The sequence below is a fragment of the Panthera leo genome, chromosome D3 (genome assembly GCF_018350215.1).
Source record: "Panthera leo isolate Ple1 chromosome D3, P.leo_Ple1_pat1.1, whole genome shotgun sequence".
Classification (NCBI taxonomy): domain Eukaryota; kingdom Metazoa; phylum Chordata; class Mammalia; order Carnivora; family Felidae; genus Panthera; species Panthera leo.
The window spans coordinates 92,265,327-92,287,646 of NC_056690.1; the positions used below are offsets into that span (position 1 = coordinate 92,265,327).

The window sequence follows — 22,320 nt, forward strand, 5'->3', positions numbered from 1 at the left end:
CGCATCGTGAGGACCCTACGGCAAGTGACCTCTGCAGCTACGGACGGGATCCCACACCTCGGGGACTCCGAGCCCCCCTTTCCGCTACACAGTGTGCCCTTGCACAGAGAAGACAGATCTGCTCCGTGTTAAAACCAGCATGGGTCCCTTGTGGGCCGACTAAACTTGTTTTTCAAAGGTGTCAACACACTTCAGAATTATTTATTAAAAAAATTTTTTTATTATGTTTCTTTATTTTTGAGAGGCAGAGCATGAGCAGAGGTGGGGCCGAGAGAGAGAGAGGGAGATGCAGAATCTGAAGCAGGCTCCGGGCTCCGAGCTGTCAGCCCAGAGCCCGACGCGGGGCTCGAACCCACAAACCGTGAGATCACGACCTGAGCCAAAGTCGGACGCTCAACCGACTGAGCCACCCAGGCGCCCCATACTTCAGAATTATTTACAAGTTGATTCAAGATAACAGATCCCCAGAGGTTTCCCAATGAGGCATCGCTTGTCATATCGCATACATGTGCGGACCTCCCGAAGTCTTCCATTTATCCTGTTAAGAACCCTCGTCCAAGAAGCCGGCTGCTAACCACCACTAAGAGAGGAGACGCAAGTGTGTTCATTTGCGCCTGGTTTCCCTGGCAACAGACAGCCATAGCTCTCTCAAGTGACCCACATTGTTAAGCCGGCTGTGTCATCTAGAGGAAGAAGCCGATTGAGAGGAGCAGACACATATGGCCATTAAATCATTAATTCTGTTTCAGCCCCTAGCAGCTGAGAGTCTGCTGCCCACTTCGTTGTGAGAGAAAAGCCAACCAAGTTTCTGAGTCGGAAACTGTGGCCCCCAGAAGCCATCCGTAGCGACTGCCCTTGCAGTGAACTTAGTAGAATATCACTGCATCTTTCATTTCGAAGATTGGCCACATCATGAAATTGGTATGGAAAAAAAGATCTGAGTAAGCTCAAAATGATGGCTTTCTTCCTCTTTGTGAAGAAATTAAGTACTCGGGGGCTTACAGTGGTCACGGGAACATCCCACATGCTTTTTTATGGAGCATTTTTTTCTGAAAGAACTCTCAGTTCCGTTAACCAAGCTGAGTCATAGCAACCCGTGAAGTCAGTGCCTTTTTTGAATTTTCTAAAAGGTTAATGTTAGCCACCCTAAACCTTTGGACCCTAGTTATTTTCCATCACAAAAGAGGAAAGTAGGGATAATTGTATTAGACGCTATTTTCTCAGCCATTAACCCTGACAGCGGTGGACCCTCCACCATCCTAATTAAAAGTATTTATCAAGTGTTTAAATGCGCATTCTGTCACCCTGCCAGGTTCCAGACAGGCCTAACTAAAGATGGGTCTCCACAGAAGGCACTGATAACTATGCATGGAAACCTCTCACAGAGAGCAGAATGACACTTGGTCAAACAGAAGCCATCGCTGGTCCCCGTTTGTCACATAGTACAAGCTTTTCAATCAACCCACAGTCTCGTATTTGGCCCTACTCTGTGCCAGACAAAATCCCCGATATTGTAGGGTAAAGAAAAAAAATGTGTTGTGATCTCTGCTCTCAAGATGCGCGTAGGGGAGCCTGCCGGAACGGATTTCAGGAAGGAAGGCCGCTGTGGAGAGCACGGTTTGGGTGGCGGGGGTGAAAGAAACCCATCGACACCTGAAGCCGTGGATGATTCTGAGACTTCCATCCACTGGGGGGCTGTTGTCTCATTCAGCCGGTGCTTGAAGTTCGCCTACTGGGGTGTCAGCGCTTTTTGACCTATGCTTTTAAGACCACTTTCCATTGATAAACTTATGAACAGCTTGATGTTTAAATGACTTGAACTTATTGAGACAGTGTGCGAGGAAAATCAAAAGTGGGGTCCAAATTCGGGAGGTAAAGATCCCTGGGTCTTGGGACAGTCAATGAATGGACAAAATGATCAGCATGCTTTTCAAGGAACGGGGCGGGGGGGGGGGTGTTGACTAGAGAGCATGGCGGAGGGTAAACCAGCTGTCAAAAGAGCTTTAGGAAGTTAACGCAGAGAGAAATGACCACTGCATTTCCAGAGGGCAGATGGCCCCACACGGCCCAACAGCATGAAGCATAAGGGTAAGATACAGGGAAGGAAAATGAGTCGGTGCCACATTGGGGAGGTCATTTGATAATCAGCTTGCTGCGACTCAATCTAGGGAACCATAGAAGCAGCAAAAACGGACAATACGATGTGTGGGCTTAAGTTTAAATCTGGCCGAGTGGCAGGTGCTGGAGCGTGCCCGGGAGGTGGGGTCCCAGATGGAGAGACCCCGCATTACCATGCTCACCAAGAAAAATGCCTTAAAAAATAACAATCAGTTTCGGATTTGTCGTGGGAAATTGGGAAGTAGCTGGACAATGGAAAAAAAAAAAAAAAAGAAATCCTGGTAGATTGTCCTGTGGGTTTTGATAGTATACTGTACTTTATTTACAAAAGTAATCCGTGGTTGTGTTCATGGACAGCCTGGGGTGTGCTGAACTGCAGATTCCCATTCCGTAGGTCGGCAGAAGGTTCGAGGTTTGGCGTTTCTAGCAGTCCCCCGGATGCACCCTCCCAGTGGCCCTTTTCTGGAGTCCTGAAGCTGCACTCCAGACAGAGCGGACCGTCCCCAGGGTTGGAGCCCCGGTGAGAGAGTCCTGGCTCAGCAGAGACGCAGAAGGAAACCTTCGGTGAGTCCTGATCTCTGGAGTGGCAAGAAAAGATGGCAAGAAAGGAAACCTCGTTCAGAAGAGGGATGACAGAAGGAGCCAAGTCTCCTTTCTTTAGAAAGACAGCGGGCACCCTGCTGGTGTGCCTGCCCTCGCGCACACCGTCTGGAACCTGGGGTCAGTCCCCACCCTTGGGAGGGAAAACCGAGGAAGCGAAAGGACGGCAGCAGGTGATCCAAACCCCCACGGATCCTCACCCTGCTCGTCCAAGGTCAGCCAGGACCTCCACACCCTTCACCATCCTCTCCCTTCCCAGTGCTCTCCGCACGCCTGCCCTCCCGCTGCAGACGGCATGTCCCTGAGGGTGTCCCTTGCTGGCTCCTTCCTGAGAGGAGGTCAAGGTCGTCCTTGGCCCCGTGATCTTCACCGTCCGCCACAGCCCCTCCCCCAATCTTCCCGTCCGTGTCCTCTGACGGGTGCCCACGCGGTGTTGCTGACTCTGTTTCAGAACTTCTACCGCCAGAGACCCGTGTTGCTGATAACCCTTTCCTGGGGCTCCCCTTCCTCCTGACTCCTCAGAACCCCCACATTTCTTTCCGGAGGGAAACCCCTCTCAAGAATGAAGACGTGGCTCACCCACCACCCTCTCGGGAGGCCCTGTCTGGTCACCCAGGTGGAAGCTGTCACATGGCTCGCCGTCCCTCTGTACCGTTTTAACAAGATCATTAGCTGAACGACACATTCGGAAAAGGTTTATTAAATCTATTCGGGAAACGTGATAATAGTATTTTCCAGTTATTACTGTTATTTATTTCTCTCCCTTCCAGACAATGTGAACCTCTTCTGGGAAGAAAAAAAACAAACAAAACTCAACTTATCTATTACAAGAGTATTTATTACATCACTATTATCTTACTAGCAGGACGATACTATGGTTTAGGGCTTAGACAGCTGATGGCTGCATTCAAAGCAAGGTTTGCACCACGGAGAAAATTAGCGAGCCACACTCAGCCTGTCCACGGAGTCCCCCCATCTGTGACGCTGGGTTAATAGCAGCAGCTGCCTTGTGAACCTTCCTGAGGCTTACGCAAGTCTGTCTGTAAATAACTTGCTACGGAGTAATGCCAATAGGCTATTACTGAAATAACGAACCACAACTCTAACGATCCCCCAAGTCTGCTGTGGCGACCCCCAGATGCCCATCCGATGTTTCCTCTGTAGAGTCACGTGAAACTGAACCACCGTCAGGCTGGAATCAGGTAACACGCAATTTGATGGTAGGTCAGCGCGGGTGATGAAGCAAATGCTTACAGCATCTTTTATAAGGAGGTACATCTGGTTCTTTTCATTTCCTTATTTAAAATGGAAGGAACTTAAACATAGGAAGATATTAATGATGCAGGGAATATTCTGGTAAGCTAGTTTAGCTCAGAGGCTAAAAGGCAGAGCCTTAGTTCACTAGCCACGGGCCTGTGATACGGACACAAGTGAACGCTGAGAAATTTGTTAAGCTGTTAAATGTTCCTGCACAATTAAGAGGATTCCAAGATGAGTATCGATACATCGATAGAGCAATTTATATTCCGGTACTTGAGGGGGGTAAACCTCCCGCTTCAATGCCAGACAATGTTTCAGGATGGGATTTGAATTGATGTTAACACTGTGCCTCGCTCTTTCCGTCAGGAAGCCAAACGCAGTGAAATTAGGTGACGCTCGAGACCAATCGTTCTCAAACATTTTGGTCTGAGGATCTCCTTTCACCCTTAAAAGCCCCTGAGGATCTCCAAGGAATTTTGCTCCTGTGACTTCTATCAAAAGCCCGCTAGGTAAGTATCCTACCCAGAAGAGATTAAATAAGACAGCTTTTTGCTCCATAGAGAACGGATATGTACAAGTTTACATTAAGTAAAAGAAAACTTTGAACGAATTCTCAGGTGACCTTAGAGAAAAAGGAATGTGTTCCCTTAAAATAAAAAGTCTGCATCTAATCTATTTTTTCTTCTTATTTCTTCGCTTAGGGGTTAAGGCATTTGAACAATTTAGGCTTTTAAAATATGTTTTCACTCTTTTGTGGATCCTGAGAAACTTAACAGAAGACCATGGGGGAGGGGAAGGAAAAAAAAAGTTAGAGAGGGAAGGAGCCAAACCATAAGAGACTCTTAAAAACTGAGAATAAACTGACAGGGGTGGAGGGAGGGGAGGTGGGCGATGGGCATCGAGGAGGGCACCTGTTGGGATGAGCCCTGGGTGTTGTGTGGAAACCAATTTGACAATAAATTTCATATTAAAAAATAAATTATTTTATCCTAAAATAAAAAAAAAATAGGCTTCAGAGAACGAGGAATACGAATGGGGTGACCTTCCCACAGGTACCAGTGATGGACACGTTCTGGCCAGCACATCATCCCAGAAGCACTGACTCTGGAGGGATCACTTCCTGTTTCTGACTCCCGCCGCGGACCGCACACTCCTGCCAGTGTGTTCCTGTGGGAGCTGACTGGGGGTGTAATTCTCGCTCATTTACTAAGGCAATGTGACTTCCCCTACCGAACTGGCCATAGGAATAAACCCTATTTGATTCATTTATCACCAAGGAAGTCAAGTCCGGTTGCCAGGCATGGCTTTGTTGCCATGGGATCCACGGTGAGACGCTGCCTTGGTTATTAAGTGACTTCCATCCCCAATTAACACTGTGCAGCCAGGTCCCACGTTGATCGGAACACGGCTTTGCTTTGGATGAGCATCTCTGATATTCGCATGCCGCATTCGCTTTCTCCCTCTCTCTTTTCAATTTGAGACTCCTCACTGATTAAAAATAACTCTAGTTGGGGAGCACCTGGCTGGCTGAGTCAGTGAAACCTGTGATTCTTGATCTTGGGGTTGTGAGTTCGAGCCTCAGTTAGGGTAGAGAGTACTTAAAAAAAAAATAGAATCTTAAAAAAAAAAAAAAGTGAGTATCGTTTGACCAAACCGCTAAGCTATTTTCCGGTACCGTGGTCTTCCTTAATGTGGGGGAGGTACGTTCCCAGTCCCCCAGTGGACCCCTGAAACTGCAGATAGTAATGAACCCTAAGTAGACTGTGTTTTTCCCCTGTACATAATAGTTACCATAAGGTTTAATTTCTAAGTTAGGCCCAGTAAGAGATTAACTACAGAGCTTAATGGTAAAATAGGACAATAATAACAATACACTGTGATAAAAGTTAGGTGAATGTGTTCTCTGTCAAAATCCTGTATTGTGCCACACACACTCTTCTTCCCGTGGTGACGTGAGATGATGAAATGCTCACGTGAGGAGGTGACGCGGGTGAATGACCCGGGCGTGTGACATATCAGTAAGCTACCACCACCTTCTGAAGGTAAGTCAGGATCATCGGCTTTGGGACCACGTTAGGCTGCGGAAAGCGAAACCGCGGATAAGGGGGCACTACGGTACCCCAAATCATGCTTTTTACACTACGTTTCCTGAACGAATTCTTAGTTTGAAATCTGCTCCCCCGAGATTCTCCCTAATTTTGAGGCTGAATGTCAGCGGTAAGAGCCTTGGAAACACATGGGTGACGTCTTACCACGTCATTCCAGACCACATCATCCTGAACATTTGAAACTTGCTTTCCAAATGAACAAATGCTTAGCAGTGCTTGGGAAACCTCCAGTCCTGCCCTGGGTCAACTTGGGCCAAGTCTGCGGGGTGGGGCCCCCGAATCTAAAAGTTTAACAGCCTTTCAGTTGATTCCTATGCACATCATGGTTTCAAGTGGCCCTAAATGCCTTCTTTTGGTTCCCCTTTCTCTTCTTGGATCACGTGCTTCTTCAGTTACCTAAAGCCTGGTGGAGGAAGGAAGCTGACTCCTGAAATATCTTGCATTTTTTCATAAAACCAGCTCATATGTCAGGTCTTTAAAGCCTGTTTTCTTTTTCCCAGCAGATGGACAGAATTTACTGATAATTCTGTTTATTGAATCCCAAGCCTCGTTATTAGGGTTTTGCAGAATTACAGGCCTTTAGCCAAGACGAAACCGAAGCGAAGCCATTCTAACACTCGGGGTCAGAAGATCCTGGTTCAAATCCTGACTCCCCGAAGTTCTGGCTGAGTTTTTAAGCAAGGTCCTCTGAGTCTCTGTTTCCTCATTTTGTAAAACGGGAATAGTAACACTTACATTCTAAGTTTCCTGAGCATGTTAAGGTACCTGAGATCATGCTTGTGGCAAGAGGCCATGTGTTAAATACAAAGGTTAGGGAGACAATTGTTCTTCTGACCCGAGGGTTTGATGCAAGAAATGTTTGTCCTGGGCCTGTGTACCTTTGGGAGAACTAGGACCATTTCGGTACATATCTAGCCTCCCATCACTGGGGATGTGAGGCTGGGAAAGCCAGACACCCACCGTTTACCGGGGCTCCTCAGCTCTATCTCAGCCTTCCAGACCAAATTTCCATCTCATCTGTGAACTTCGCCACCTGCAAATAATGTAGCAGAAGGTCCAGAAAACAAGCAAGCGCGGTCAACGCAGTAGCAGAATTGGTTACTGATGTGGGAAACAAAGGCAAAAGAACGGATTAAATTTCCTTACGACCTTCAGCCCGTTGGCCAGTCCTTGAAGCAGGCAGGGTGACCTTCCTCTGGGCCCTCAGCTGCCTCAGTTGACTCTTTGCTAATGGCAAATGTCAATCTTAGCTTAACATTGCCCTGACCCCCCAGGGTCCTGGGAGTCGACTTCAAACACACAGAGATCCCTTTGAAAAATTCCTTTTTCTCAACCCCCCTCAAGGTATATGTTGACAATCACTCTAAGCTCCTGGCCCCCTGATATGTATCTGAAAGGTCTCATGCCTGAGGTTTTACTAGACAGTGGTAAATGACCTTTTCCTAACAGCGTCTAACCCCCTCGAGGTCCTGGAAACCTTGTTTTCAAATTCCTTAGAGACTTAAGCTGTCCCTAACCCCCTCCCAACCTGAAGGTGTATAATCAGTCAGTGGACACAACCCCAGCACAGCTGTTTCTGCCCACGGATCCTGTCCCTGTGATTTAATAAAACCACCTTTTTGCACCGAAGACGTCTCACGAATTTTTCTTGGCCGTTGGCTCCGAACCCCAGCATTTTCTACATCAGTTACTCTTTGACATTCCGCTCGGAATTACTTGAAGTGTTTGACAAAAGAGTCATGGATTGTAGCACACTCCCTCTGCCCTGCTGCTCCCCTGAAATGACCACGCGCCTCTCGAGTCCGTGGACAGGACAGGGAGGGACCGCCGGCTGGGAAGGACGGGGAGGGGCAGGGACTCAGGATTTCAGCAACAGTGTGGGAGTCCCTGGGTTTCCTTTCAGTCCCCATAGGCTTCGGGCCGGGTGCCAAAGGCCTTCAACCCCGAGCTGCCAACCAGCTTTGTCAAATGAAATGAACAAAAGCCTGCTGTCTCTAGCCTCAGGGCCAGGAAGGGGGAGCCCCAACTGAGAGACTGGGGAGCCCTGAGACCCGTGCCATCAGGGGTGCTCTGGGCAGTCCCAGTGGCCCCAGCAGGAGGGCCAACCTCACCCCAACTGGGCGCCAGGGTGTGGTCTCACCACGAGGGAGCCGCGCCTGTGTCCCGTGCCCTCAGCAGGTGGCAGAGGGGAACCGGTGATGTCTGGAGGCCGGGGAAGTGCTCACCCCCTAGTGGTGGCACCAGCAGAGCCTGAGTGGAGCCTCAGTGGCCCCAGAAGCACCAAGCATTAGGGGCTCTGGAAACAAAAGTGCCCCTGGAAGGACGGCCCTCAAAGCCAGCCTGAACCTGCATCTTGATGGGGTTTTGGGGTCCTGGTGGGGGGTTCAGAGCTGACAGCCAAGAAAGAATTCTTGAAGAAAAAAAAGATGATTTTATGAAAGCACGGGACAGGAGCCGTGGGCAGACATCCACGCTGGCATTGGGAGGAGACTGGTTGTATCCCATGGAGCCGGGGAAGTAAAGACCAGGGAAGTTTCCAGAAGGACTTTCATATGTTAACGACTCACAGGATCCTGGAGGCCAGGCTACAGTCAGGCTATTTTTCCCTCTAGCAAATCATTAGCATTAAGACAGTAGGGAGTTCTGGAAGAATTCTACTCTGCCTGCCTCAAGGATTTGTCAAAGGGCTGCAGGTTGTAACGAAATTTAATTCTAGCTGCCATTTGCATCTGCCTTTGTTTCCCACATCATTATGATTCACGGCCCAAATTACGCTTCAGGCCAGGCGTGGCTCTGAATGCTCGACAGGAAACCCCAGGGGCCAGCCGGAGTGGGAGCCCAGAATCCTGGCCTCTGGTTCCTGGTTCCTGCTGTGCGGGTTGGAGACACTCCTGTTTGGGGAGGAGATGATGGCCGTGCTATTGGCAGGTGGGAGGGAAGAGGGATCAAGGGGGACTAACAGGAAAAGTGCCAGTTTGAGAGGCAGGGGGCCTGTGCCCAATCTCAGTGCCGCCCACATTATGACCGCAAATGCGCATCAGCCCGTGGGCAGTGGGTTCCACTGACCCTGATGTGTGGTCAGCTCGCCTCTTCCGCTGCTGGGCCTGGCCGCTTCCTGACAAGGGGAGTTCTGATTCACTTTGCTTTTTTTTTTTTGTCAGAAAGATAGCAGCCCTGGGCGCCCGGGGGGCTCGGTGGGTTAAACGTCTGACTCTTGGTTTCTGCTCAGGGTCAAGATCTCGTGGTTTGTGAGTCAGAGCCCCCACTCAGGCTCGAGGCTGACAGTGCAGACGCTGCTTGGGTTTCTTTCTCTCTTTCTCTCTCTCTCCCCCACTCTGCCCCTCCCTGCTCGTTCTCTCTCTCAAAAAAAAAAAAAAAAGGAAGAAAGGAAGAAAGAAAAGATAACAGCCCTGCCTCCCCAGCAGCTTGACTTCCGTCCCCTGACTTCCAAAGCGCTGGCCGCAGCACTCGGGACACAGCCGCCCCTGCTTCTGCCCTGCTGTTTCCCCACTGTCTTCGGTACGAGGTCTGCAGAGTCCTCGTAACTGCAGCTCCTGTGTCGCCAAGTCAACGACAAGTTGCGATGCCTCAGTTCCGCATCCTGCAGAAAGGTGCCAGAAAGCCGCTAATCCGTGCAGAACAAGGGTCTAAAGACCCATCACACCTCGTCGGATCGTGTGCAGAGCCGGTTGCAACATCCCTCGGGAAGTCTAGAGCTTCCTAAATATTTCAAATTGTATTTCTAGAGCAGCAAAACAAACCACCCTTTTGGGCACCCAGCTGCGAAGATACGCAGTTGCCCTAAGTCAAATATCGCGCTCATTTGGGAGGATTATGTTCCGCGCTACAAAAATTGCGTTCTGTGGACTGGCTATTATAAAGGAGAGAAGAAATATCAAACACGGAGACCAAAATGGAAAAATTCAGGAAAATAAGGTGTCATTTTCCTCTGTTCGATCGTTTTATTTATTTTTTTTTATTTATTTTATTTTTTATTTTTTTTTTTGGGACAGAGAGAGACAGAGCATGAACGGGGGAGGGGCAGAGAGAGAGGGAGACACAGAATCGGAAACAGGCTCCAGGCTCCGAGCCATCAGCCCAGAGCCCGACGCGGGGCTCGAACTCACGGACCGCGAGATCGTGACCTGGCTGAAGTCGGACGCTTAACCGACTGCGCCACCCAGGCGCCCCAGTTCGATTGTTTTAAAAAACACTAATTAAGGGCGCCTGGGTGGCTCAGTCGGTTAAGCGGCCGACATCGGCTCAGGTCATGATCCAGCGGTCTGTGAGTTCGAGCCCCGCGTCGGGCTCTGTGCTGACACCTTGGAGCTCAGAGCCTGGACCCTGTTTCAGATTCTGTGTCTCCCTCTCCCTGACCCTCCCCTGTTCATTCTTTGTCTCTCTCTGTCTGAAAAATAAATACACATTTAAAAAAAATTAAAAAAAAATAAAATAAAAAACACTAATTCGCCTTTGCTGCTTTGGACTTTTCCCCCCCTACTTTTTCTTAGATACTTAACTGTGTAATGTTTTCCAGAAAAGATCTAGATTTGCCTCGATTCACTTTAAATTCATCTCAGTACCTCAAAATAGTTCTTAAAAAGGCTTTTTATCCTTTTTTTTTTTCATTCACTGAGTATCGAATGACGGTTGTGAGCCAAAGATGTGCTGTGAGCAGGAGTGTGAACGTTGTCACCGGAGGTATCGTGGGGGGACGGAGGTAAATTCTACCCTAAATAACACTTTGGGAAACTCCTCTTCTTCCTATCAATCAAGGGTTCATTTATTTTCTGTTTCTGTTTCTATTTTGAGAGGGAGAGAGAAAGAGAGCCCAAACGAGGGAGAGGTGGGGGGGGGGGAGGGGGGCGGGGACAGAGGGCCCGACGTGCACTCCGCACCGTCAGCGCAGCCCGATGTGGGGCTCGAACTCAAGAACCGTGAGATCACGACCTGAGCCTAAACCAAGAGTCACATGTTTAACCTACCGAGCCGCCCAGGCGCCCCAAGGGTTCAATTGTGAGTGCAGGTGGGATGACGGCTGTTCCTTAGGACAAACACAGATCACACTGCAGGGGGATGGCCCTTCCAATGACAGTTGCCTGCAAAATGCTGACTGCCTGGGGCACCGACCGAACTTACAGGATGAGACCAGGAAGTACGGACACGGTCCGTGTGGCCGGGAAATGACCTCGGACGCTGACTCTGAAGGAGGAGCAGAGAGGCCAAGGGGTGCCGGTGAAGGGCACGTAACGCGTCTTAGCATTTACGAGTGATGACACAGAGACGCTGAAGGGTGAGCCGCTGGCCAAAGCCACCGGCCAGCTGGCGCTTTCAACAAAGTGCCACCGACTACAGCGACATCAGGAAGGCTTGTCGTCTTCTAAGCACGTGTCTTTCGAGGAGACTGGTTTCAAATGGCCTCGTGTTCTCCTGGCACCTGCCTCTGGCCCCACCGCTTGTTCTGCGAGGACTCTGCTGTCCATTGTTTCCTGCCCCAAAGGACTCCTGAGTGTGTGCTCCTTGCTTGCTTCGTTGGAAGCACGAGACCTCACAGCGGGGTTGGAGGAGGCTCGAGGAAACAGAGGCCGGCCTCTCCTGGCACTAATTGGTCACGACTGCCCATCCTCTCCTTAAAGGCCTCGGATCCTTTAGGCTTTTCTGTCCTTGGGCTGACGGTCCCCGGCGACGACAGGGCTCCTGTCAGCCACTCTCAAAACGTCACGTTCAGCGGAACGTAACTGAAGACCATCGACTCTAAGGGGCTGTGATCGTTGTTTTAATTACGCAATTGCTTTCTGCTCGGAGAGTACTGTACAACGTCCAAGCCCGTATTTTGGATTTTTATAACGAGGAGGTAACCGTCCTAGTGAAAATACATATCCAGAGTTACGAAAACATAGGTGAAGATTCAGTAAGGTTTCTAAAGAAGGAGATTCGGCAGCCCAAAGATAGCGATTATATTACTGAGACCTGGAATGTAGGCTTTGGCCAGATCTCCAGTGATCAGTGTAATTTACTACAGAGAAGCAAGAAAAAGAATGTTTCTTTTGCATTAATAAGAAAAAGTGTTCATTAATATTTATTCCCATTAGTCAAGCTTCTTGTGTGCATTTGGAAACATGAGATTCATATATATTCCTGCTTCCAGGCCTCAGATTTCTGCCTTCGGTCTGTGGGTAACATTTTTCTCATCAGAAGCTCTGTCATTCTGCCTTCCTTTTATCGTGCTTGGTTTCATACCGTGTCTCACCCGTAAAATACCTTGTAGGTCTCTGAAACTATCCAAAAATAGTGCTGTGACAGTAAGATTTGAATATAATAATAATGATAAGAGCGCCTCGTTACAGACCTTCGTTGTTTCAGAAGTGTTTCCAAATGTTTTATACTTTGGTCTTGACTATACGCTTGTGAGGTAGGCCAGACACATTTCCACTCTGGGGACCCTGGCATTAGACAGGCTTTGAGAAATAGCACCTCTCAGAACCAGGATTTGAACCTGCCCAACTTCCCGCCCAGGGACCCTTTCCCGTAAATCAGGAGACAATCAGCTTAACACACGTGTCACAGCACATGCCCCTGTGGAAATGTGAATCGTATCGAATAGATGGTCATGAAGGGACCTTCATCCTCCATAAGACAGGTGAGTCCCAATGCCGTCCTGATGTTATAATTGTCACGAGGGAGCACCCAATAACTTCAGAGTTGTATGTCAATAAAATATTGACCCTTTGCCGCCATCACCTCAGCCGTGGCTCCATTCACCTCGAGAGACGGGCACAGGTACTAAATCAGAAATCACCTGTCCCCATTGCTTTGCACCTGCGACCGTGACATAGCAGTCTGTGGGGGTCGTGACGTTGGCTCAGGACTGGACCCCAACCAGGGGCCAAAGTAAGGGGCAGGTGCAGCCGGCTCACTGAGGCGGGTCCTGAGTAGCGGCGAGTGCTGGGTCCGCAGGGCAGTCAGACACATCCAGGGACCGCCAGGAGTGTAAAATGCACAATTTTGCCCACGAAGAAAATTTGTGTCACATTTACAATTACAATCTGGAAAAAAAATCCATCACCTTCTCTAGCTAGCGTATCTGCCAGTTAGTTATCGTCTCTAGTTAGAGTCACGGGAATCCTCTCTGCACTCACTGCTGATAATATTTAAATATATTAAGAACACAGGACAAGTCAATATACTTCTAAAGCAACTCCTCGATTATGCCAAAATGAGAGAGGTATTTACAAATCTCATCTGAGCCCCCTCCAAACGATCCCAAGTGTTGCCATAAGAAAAATAAAATGTCCTGAACTACTTTTTTAGAAACAGAACACCCATGTGCAACTTTGTATCTGCTTTTCAGCCTTAACTCATATAAACTAAGCGTATTAAACCAAATAATGTTTAAATATAACCCTGGGTAAATATATTAGAATACACTATTCCATTTTCTTAGTTCCCTAAAGGGAGGTGTTTTAAATATATGATCGATAAGCTTACAAGGTCATTTATAAAATAACTGATTTTGATAGACGGCGGAATACTGAAATTATGAGCAAGAAAGTAAGTTTTATGATCTGTGACCAGATTCCTTCGATGCAGCTTTGAGAGGATGATTCTTCCCTGTGTGCATTTAAATCAAGCAATTGGTTTTTTTAAGGTTTATTTAGTTTTGAAAGAGAGAGCAAGAGGGGGAGGGACAGAGAGAAAGAAAGAGAGAGAGAGAGAGAGTGTCACAAGCAGGCTCTGTTTTGTCAGTGCAGAGCCCAACGCAGGGCTTGAACTCGTGAACCGTGAGATCATGACCTGAGCCGAAAGCAAGAGTCAGATGCTCAGCTCACTGAGCCCCCCAGGCGTGCTCATATTAAGCAACTGTTAAGGCATCCGTGAAATCCAGGAAAAAATAGGTACACACCCATGTTACGGCTGGAACGGGACAGAGGCTAATGCCAAAGCGTGATGGCGACAGGAGAGAGCGTCCTGCGGCCCCAGAGGAGCCATTTCTAGAGTCTTCTCGAACTTCACCGACCGTGCTCAGCTAGCTTATTAACACCTGTCCTAACATGGTACCCCCAGAGCTGGTTTCTATGCACAGGGTCACTACAGTGTAGGGTTTAGAAAATAACGACCAGGAAGAGAATGAAAACATTTTCCTGAATAGTCAGTTTTAAAGCTGAGGCATAATCTCCATGTGGACTTGGCCAGTGGCCGATGGGGAGCCATCTACACTGCACGTCTCCATGATGCCCCATCCTCCCCCCGCCCCCTCCTTACCGCCCTGCCCACACTCGAAGCCCTGGGGCGCTAACTTGAACCCTGTACCTGGAATCGCCAGCATAGGCTCACTTGCTATCCTCTCGTCCATCAAACACAAGTTTGAAATTTAAAACAAATGAATTCTTTGTAGGAGAGTCTAAGGGAGAGAGATATAAATTAAAAAGTCATTTTGCTTAGCATCTGAACAAATTCAATAGCAAGCGTTTTCTTGTACACATAATGTGATTTGATTCCACTGTCTTGACTAGTTCTATGATTATGTTACAGCTAGAAAAATACAGAGATAATTATCCTGTGTATCCTTTTAAATTAACGGGAGCTTCACGCTGATGTGTAAGGGCTAAGAGGACTTCCACGAAAGTTTGGGACACTGTGAGACTGGTGGTCTCCTAAAGTCATTTTTAAAAAATTTTTTCGATGTTTTTATTATTTTCATTTTTGAGAGAGAGAGAGAGAGAGAGAGCGAGCAGGGGAGGGGCAGAGAAAGAGGGAGACACAGAATCCAAAGCAGGCTCCAGGCTCTGAGCTGTCAGCACAGAGCCCGACACGAGGCTCGAACTCAGGAACCATGAGATCAGGACCTGAGCCAAAGTCAGATGCTTAACTGACTGAGCCACCCAAGCACCCCTCCTAAAGTTATTTTAAATTCAAAGCAAGTTGTTAGTAGATTACTGTAGATTTAGGAGAAGCATTTTACCTGTCGTTAGCCTACGTGTATCTACAGTTTGGTGACTCAGTATTCACCAGAATAAGCCAAGAAACAGCTGTATTTCTCCTTTGAAAAAGCACCATGTATAGGAGGGTAACACATATTCCTGGAAGTGAGTTCAAAGAAAAAATTAGCATGTAGAAAATGAACTGCCTAAATCATGTGTAATTAGGGGCGACTGGGTGGCTCAGTCCAGTGAACGTCCGACTTCAGCTCAGGTCATGATCTTGCGGTTTGTGAGTTTGAGCCCCGTGTCAGGCTCTGTGCCTACAGCTCAGAGCCTGGAGCCTGCTCCGGATTCTGTGTCTCCCTCTCTCTGCCTCTCTCCTGCTCTCTCCCTCTCTCTCAAAAATAAATAAACAGAAAAAATAAAAATAAAAACAGAAAAGTGTTTTAAAAAGCCCTGTGTGATTAAATAATACGACATGTGATACATTGTCAATAGAGCGCATTCTCACGCAAACCAATGATTGGTGCTCAGGAAGACATTTCTTTGAGACAATAACTTTGTAGAAGACAATGAAAACACCTGCAGCAACGTCAGCGATCAATAGGACTGATGAGCATGTCTATATGCACATTTTAATGCCCAGTTTAAGAATTGCACGAAACCTTTATTCGCCTCTTCCTGGAATGTTCATTTTTGGAGTCTAGAGCAGTTGCAATATACCAATCTATATCCCTCAGCGGGTGAGCTTATTAAGAGACTTAAAATTCGCTTCCACACCAAGTTGCATTTGGTAGGTATTTCCCAAGCCCCTGCTTTGGTTGAGGCGTCGGGGGGGTCAAGTGCATGAGACACAGTCTGAGTGTTCATGGAACTCGCACCGCCATAGGACGGTGAAGGCGTGTGCAAAAGTGCATAAAGTGCAAAGCAGAGAAAATAGGTTTTCTCCAGAATGTATATCTCTATTAATTAGCATGCACAGGAGCACCAGGAGCACGAGGAGGTTTGCACCAGACAGGGTGTGGCAGCCCACGCCTGGACTCTGGTCCATTTTTTGTGTGCTGCTCCCTTGCGAAGTTCCAGAATGGCTTTCCTATTGCCCAGGAGGACAATTCAGTCCCACGATTACACAGGCTCTCCTGACACACCGATTCGTGTGATGCTGGCCCCAGTGCCTATTTCTGGCACTGAGCATGTTTGACGAGTCACCGGCTCACTAAGGCCTTTGGCGGGATACATAAAGTTCCAGACGTGGCTGGAATGGAATGGAATCCTTCACGTTTTAACAGTAGACTGTCATCTATTTGGAAGAATTTGTCACACACAAGTAAGTGATTTTGCCTGAAACAAAAGCAGCCCAAACGAGTGCCTTTAAAATGCTGAATCCATTTTCCGGGCTTCTCAACCTAGATTACTGAGTAAAGCGGAGAAGGGTAATTTACTGGTGTTCCCATGACTCAGTACAACCTGAACACAGAACACGTTTCTAACTCGCTGAGTTAAAAGTATTTCCCTATTGCCAGTTAGTGATAAAGATCAGTTTTGAAGGTTATATTTGGTGCACCGGTAAAAACGGGGATGTTTCTCTGTTTCTGTCTTGCTGTGCCGTTACTTCAGTACTTAGTAATCTAATTCCCAACGCCACGGCCGGAAATCACACAGCAAGAGGTGCCGTGTCAGAAAGAGACTCCTGCCTACCTCTGGCCGAGTCACCAACTATTCCCATGCCTCGGCTTAAACATGTGGAGATGTGTTTTCAAAAATCGAATATTAGTGAATATGTATTTTTTCAAATGTTGGAAATTCCACGGTTTAGGCTGGAATTAGAAACTCAGACTCATCAGGCAACGTCCGAATGACCATGGCGCGTTGGCAGGACACGGACTCGAGGGACACTGGGCGTGGGGGATGGGCTGCCGGAAGTGCCACCTGCCACACTTCCTCCTCTAGAAAGCAAACCTACCAGTAGCAAAGCTGAAGAATCAGTTTGCCTTAAAGTCAACTGTTTCTTGACATTTTCTGTCACACGTTGGTAAGAAACTAAAACACGACTGGGCAGTGATTCCCGTGGCCATTTCCCACCAGGTTCAAGGCTGCTACAAAGATATGGCACTGATTAGCGCTCTATGCAAGAGGCGTATAGCTTCTTCTTTGAGTGGTCTCCCTCTGAATCTCTATTTTCCTACGCACTTACTTCCTGTGTGCAGAAACGCACAACTAAAGACTCGTCTGTGCATAATGTGAGGGCCATAAACACGTCGACACCATAAACACGTCGACTGAAATGCGCTTATTGATGGAGAGAATGGTCTTGACGAGACCAGCCCTTGTACATTGCTGACGTTTCATTTTCGGGCAGACACCGTCCCCTCTGGCTTTGGTGCATCCGTGTTTTGGGACACGGCAGGGACGCGGACGCTTGTGGCCATGGGCTCCGTCCGTGCTGCCCTTACTTGTCCACAACCTTGTGTGGAGCATCCCGGCTGCTGAGCGCCCAGCTCCCTTGGGGCGCTGCTGAGTCCCCCGGTCGCAGGAGCGTCCCTGCACAGTCTGCTGTGACTAAAGCAAAGGCCTCAGGTGGAAAAGCAGCGGTAGTTTCTAAAACCAAATGCACATTTTGAATGAGCTTTTGAAAAATATGTTGCATGCATTTATCTAGGAAAAAGGATCTATAATTACTACCAATCGTGAACTTGAGAGAAGAGAACCTTTCAAGACACTGACAAAAATATTTTACTCAGCTATTGTATTTGTTTGATTTTCGGATTATAGTAAATTGGGGGACAGAGGAAAGGAGCAAGTGACAGAGAATAACTAAGGGGGTGACATTATTAAAAAATCCAGTGCGTCAGTTTTCCTTACGAGCATAGGAAATTATGTGGACAGCATAGGCATAAAAATGTAATTTTTGTGTCAGACGCTGTTATGAGCCGCTAGCGAACAGGGCACAGAAATTTCAGAGTGTGAACAATGCAGACTGATGTGCTTTGTTTTCTGTCACTTTTGAGATGATGACTAAAGAAACAAGCAGAAATAGCAAGTAATTAGAAAATGAGAAAAGGTAAACAAAGATGTGCAAAATTCATAGCCCCGACAACAATCACGCTAAATGAAATAATAATTATGATTTAAGCATTCACTGCAGATCAACTAATATTGTTTGGCATTCATTGTTTCTAGACTATTGAGCTTTAGGAGGAAGAGAGAGCTATACTTCAAAGAAAGTAGAATCCATAATCTAGCCGTCAGGAGTGATATGTTAAAAAATGAAATGGGGGCAGAGAAACACACTTTATGACGATTTGATTGTTCATGTTGAAGGAGCAAAGAGTGACTAACATGTCAACTCAGTGTCCCTTTACTAAGTTATCAGGATTTCGGGGCCAAGATGCCTCTGATCTTTGAATACACCTTTTGAATAGTAAGTTACAACATGAATGACAATGTGCAGCAAAGTGTTTGTTTTCTTCTCGAGCCTGATTAAAGAGGACCTTCATTTGAAGTTTATTAGTTACAAAAAATATTGATTTCTGTCTTATATCTTGCATAAGAAAGTAAATGGGGATAATGTGGGGAAACGGGCAGCCATTTTAGAAGACAGAGGAGACGTGCTCGTGACTGCTTCTGTGGGGTTATTATGGGGAATGTTTGTAGCTTGGAGCCTTGGGGAGTGGGGTAGAATCAGGTGGCCCAGGGATGCTGGTGGCCGAGTCGTGAAGACATAGCCCAGCTTGCTGGAAAACCGAGTAAGAAAACAGGGAGGAAAAAGCAACACGGATAAAGTAAAACCAAATATCCAGACGAGATGTCTACAGAAACGGGAAGGAGCCAAAGGCTAGGGGTAAGACTGATCACGGGGGGCGGGGGCGCCCAAGGTTGGTCATACAAGTTGTGGGTAGCGGGTAGATGCTCCAAAGAGGCAAATATATTGCTGCCAGACTGACCTTAACCCTAGGCTCACATGGGGCAATGTGACAAGGACGTTCTGTATCTTCTCCACTGTGTGAAATCTCTCGTGTCCCTCCCTCTCTACCAGAGACTGGCTGTCCATTTAACTGGTAGGACGTAATCATAACCACAGATGAACAACATCCTGAATGTGTTTCTTTATTCAGGCATTCAAAAACAGATGGCAACATAGAAGGGAGAAGAACATTGACATTGACTTTTCTCTTGTAGAACTTGGTCTAGTCCGATGGTCACAGACTCCATGGGTATTTGAAGAGTTAGCGGACACCATTTCTCCACGAAAACGAGATCCACGTTTTCGTGGATTACATCCACGAAAATGTAATCATACATGAATTTCACCCATGTAACTCAAGTATTCATGGCTCCTGGATCACACCCTTGAACATCGGTTTCCTAAATCCCGGTTTAATGTGAAGGATCCATCGCTGATTTTTTTTTGTTAGCTACTCTTAAAACACATACTTCACAAAATTTAAATTTAGCATCTTAAACCCCCTCTTGAGGATCAAGAGGACTTCAGACTGCTTTAATCCAGCCGCACTCTTCTTATATGTTAATTTTGTCTGGAATTTTAATTCTAATTTCTTTGTTTTACCTCCAAATTCAATATACTTTGTGCAGTCCGTGTGTGATTAAATTTACTCGCATGCTCACCAACTAATTTTCTTACAATCCCTTCTGCAACTCAGAGCCTCCCCGAGGAGCGGCTTTCCTTCTTTCCCCAAGTACATCTTTTAGAAGTTCCTTTTGTGAGGTCCTATTAATCAACTCAGAGTTTTATAATTGAAAAGTATCTGGTTCTCATTCTTTTTGTCAGTAATACAAATTGTTTTTACACTTTAAACTGTTTTAAACTTACAGAAAAGTTACGCATACAGTCCCAAAACCTTTTTCTCCCCCCACGGCATTTGAGAGCAGGTACAGAACAGGATGTCCGAGCCTCCCCAAATACGCCAGCGTCCGTGGCCTGAAGGCAGGGTCAGTGTCAACATAACCACCGTGTAACCGCGACACCAGGAAGGTGGCATGAATACCGTAGGACCCTCAGAGCCTCAGGCCACTTGCAGGTTCTGCCTCTCCTGTCCTTATTGTCCTCTACCGCAATGGACAGGATCACACGTTTCATCTAGTTGTTGTTATGGACTGGATTGTGTCTCCCCAAATTTCATGCTGAAATTCCTACTCCCGAGGTGATGGTGTTGGGAAAGGGAAGCTTTGGGAGATGATTAGTGAAGGTGGAACCCCCACGGATGGGTCAGCCGGTACCCATACGGGAGACCCTGGAGGGCTCCCCCGCCCTGTGTGCCATGGAAGGGCACAGGGAGAGAGGTGTCCGCAGCCGGGCGGAGGGCTCTCAGCAGACTCCGAATCTGTCGGGGCCGGGATGTTGTGCTTGAAGTCTCCAGAACCGCGAGAACCACGTGTCTGTTGTTTAAGGCCCCCAGCCTGCTCTGTGACAGCAGCGGGGACTGACAGAGGCAGTTATCAAGCGTCTTCAGTGTCCTTCCATCTGGAGAATTCTTTAGCCTTCCCTTGACCGTTGTGCCTTCAGTGCTTTGGGGCATTAGAGAACAAGGTTTTGTAGAGAGTCCCTGAACTTGGGCCTCTCCTGTATTTCCACCTTTGACGGGGGTGCCTCAGAGACAGCGTGGTGTTCTCCTTCCGTCCCGCCGGGGGACCCGTGATTTCTCTTCCACCTGTTACTGCCACCATTCGCTTTGATCGCTCCGTCAACGGGGTGCCTTCCAGTTTCTATGCTAAAATGGCTTTTATTACTTTGGTAACTAAAGATGCTTTGTGGGCCATTGCTTGCCAACTATTGAAATATCCCGTTCCTCACCAAATTTTCAATTATTCATTCATTAAATAAATATGGAGCCCTAGTGGCCTATTTTTTTTAATAGGTTAAAACTCCTCATTGTCATACTTACTTTGACGCTTACCTTGTCTTATAATTGGCCAGCGGGAGCCCCTCGAGCTGGCTTCTGGGTCCTTCTGACAGGTTTTATTATTCTTTGGGCACTTTCTTACTTCCTGGCCCGAGATGTCCCAGGCTCATCTCGCACTTTCTGTTCCAGCTTAGAATCAGCTCTTCATCCAGGGCAACTTGGTTCATTTTAGTGGAGAAGCTCGTGTGCAGATGACGATCTCCGGGGGCTCAAGGCCATTGGTGTTTGACCGCTATTGGGCCCTTTCAACGGACGGAACTGGGGATTATATGTATGAATATAATGTGCAAGCATATGTACATATACCGGTACACATCTACATCATCTATCCATCTTTTTTTTATCTCCCTACCTTCCTGTCTATCTATTTGAAATCTGTGAAATCACATCAATAACACTGATTTGAATCCAATACTACAGTGCACATTCTGGTCTTCTCCAACACTGAGAAGCCTGGTTCCCTTTTAGTTAGATATATTTACTAAAATATTAGTAATATGGCACATACTATGTAATATATATTAATACGCTCAATCCCTTGTCTGTATCCAGTCACTCATTGCCCCACTTGGGTACCTTCCTCATCTGCATGGGCCCCGACTCACTGCTTCCAGACGTCCATCCTCAAAGCCACCCTTCTTCCCTCCTTGGGCTCTGACCTCCCTCTGTAGGCCAGTCTTTCATGAGCCTGCCTGAGCTTCTCTGTGATTCTTGGTTATTTTGAGCCTCTGGTGAGAAGCAGTATCAATGCATTCCCTCAGGAAGGGAAAAGATGTCTTCCTGGCCCCCCGTCCCCGCCACATCCTGATGCCAACCCCACATAGCAAGGGACGGTGGCGATGCTCAGGGTCACCAGAGAGGGTACCAAGAGCTCGGTCAGATCCTGATTTGCTCCTGCTCACAAGATTTCCATGTCAAGGAAAGATGAACCACTTAAATCAGATTCTCTCCACTTCGAGAGCACTAAGGAACGCTGTACCATTTCTCTGTTGTCTCTGTCAAAACAAATACCCATGAGCACGAACAGCGTGGGCCATCAACCCCGACTCTGGGGCCCTTGTGTGGCAGGAATAAAGCATCAAACCAAAACTGGGGTCACGGGTCACCGAAGTCTGTTAGAACAGGGTTTAGATGAATCCTCAGACAGACTGCGATCACCTTAGATGACACACCGTGAGCAATCTGTGCTTCTCACCTGCCCTGTGCTCAGGAAGCAAATGTGCTGGAAGGTCTATGATCATCTTAGAAACTGCCCAGTGGATGTCGCCCGACAGCCATCGCAGCCTTTATTGGAGACTTTCGCCAGTAAACTCTTGTGAAATAAGATGTAGACAAAGCCCTTAGTAAAATTTCATGAGTCTCAGAGTCCAGATACTTTTGGAAATAATTTAG

General features: G+C 47.5%; 1 non-coding gene across 1 annotated transcript; it reads right to left on the reverse strand.

The window, feature by feature from the left end:
* Window positions 1-331: 331 nt before the first annotated feature.
* On the reverse strand, window positions 332-416 carry TRNAQ-UUG. The gene has a single exon. It is a non-coding gene; the product is annotated as a tRNA-Gln (tRNA).
* Window positions 417-22,320: the final 21,904 nt, after the last annotated feature.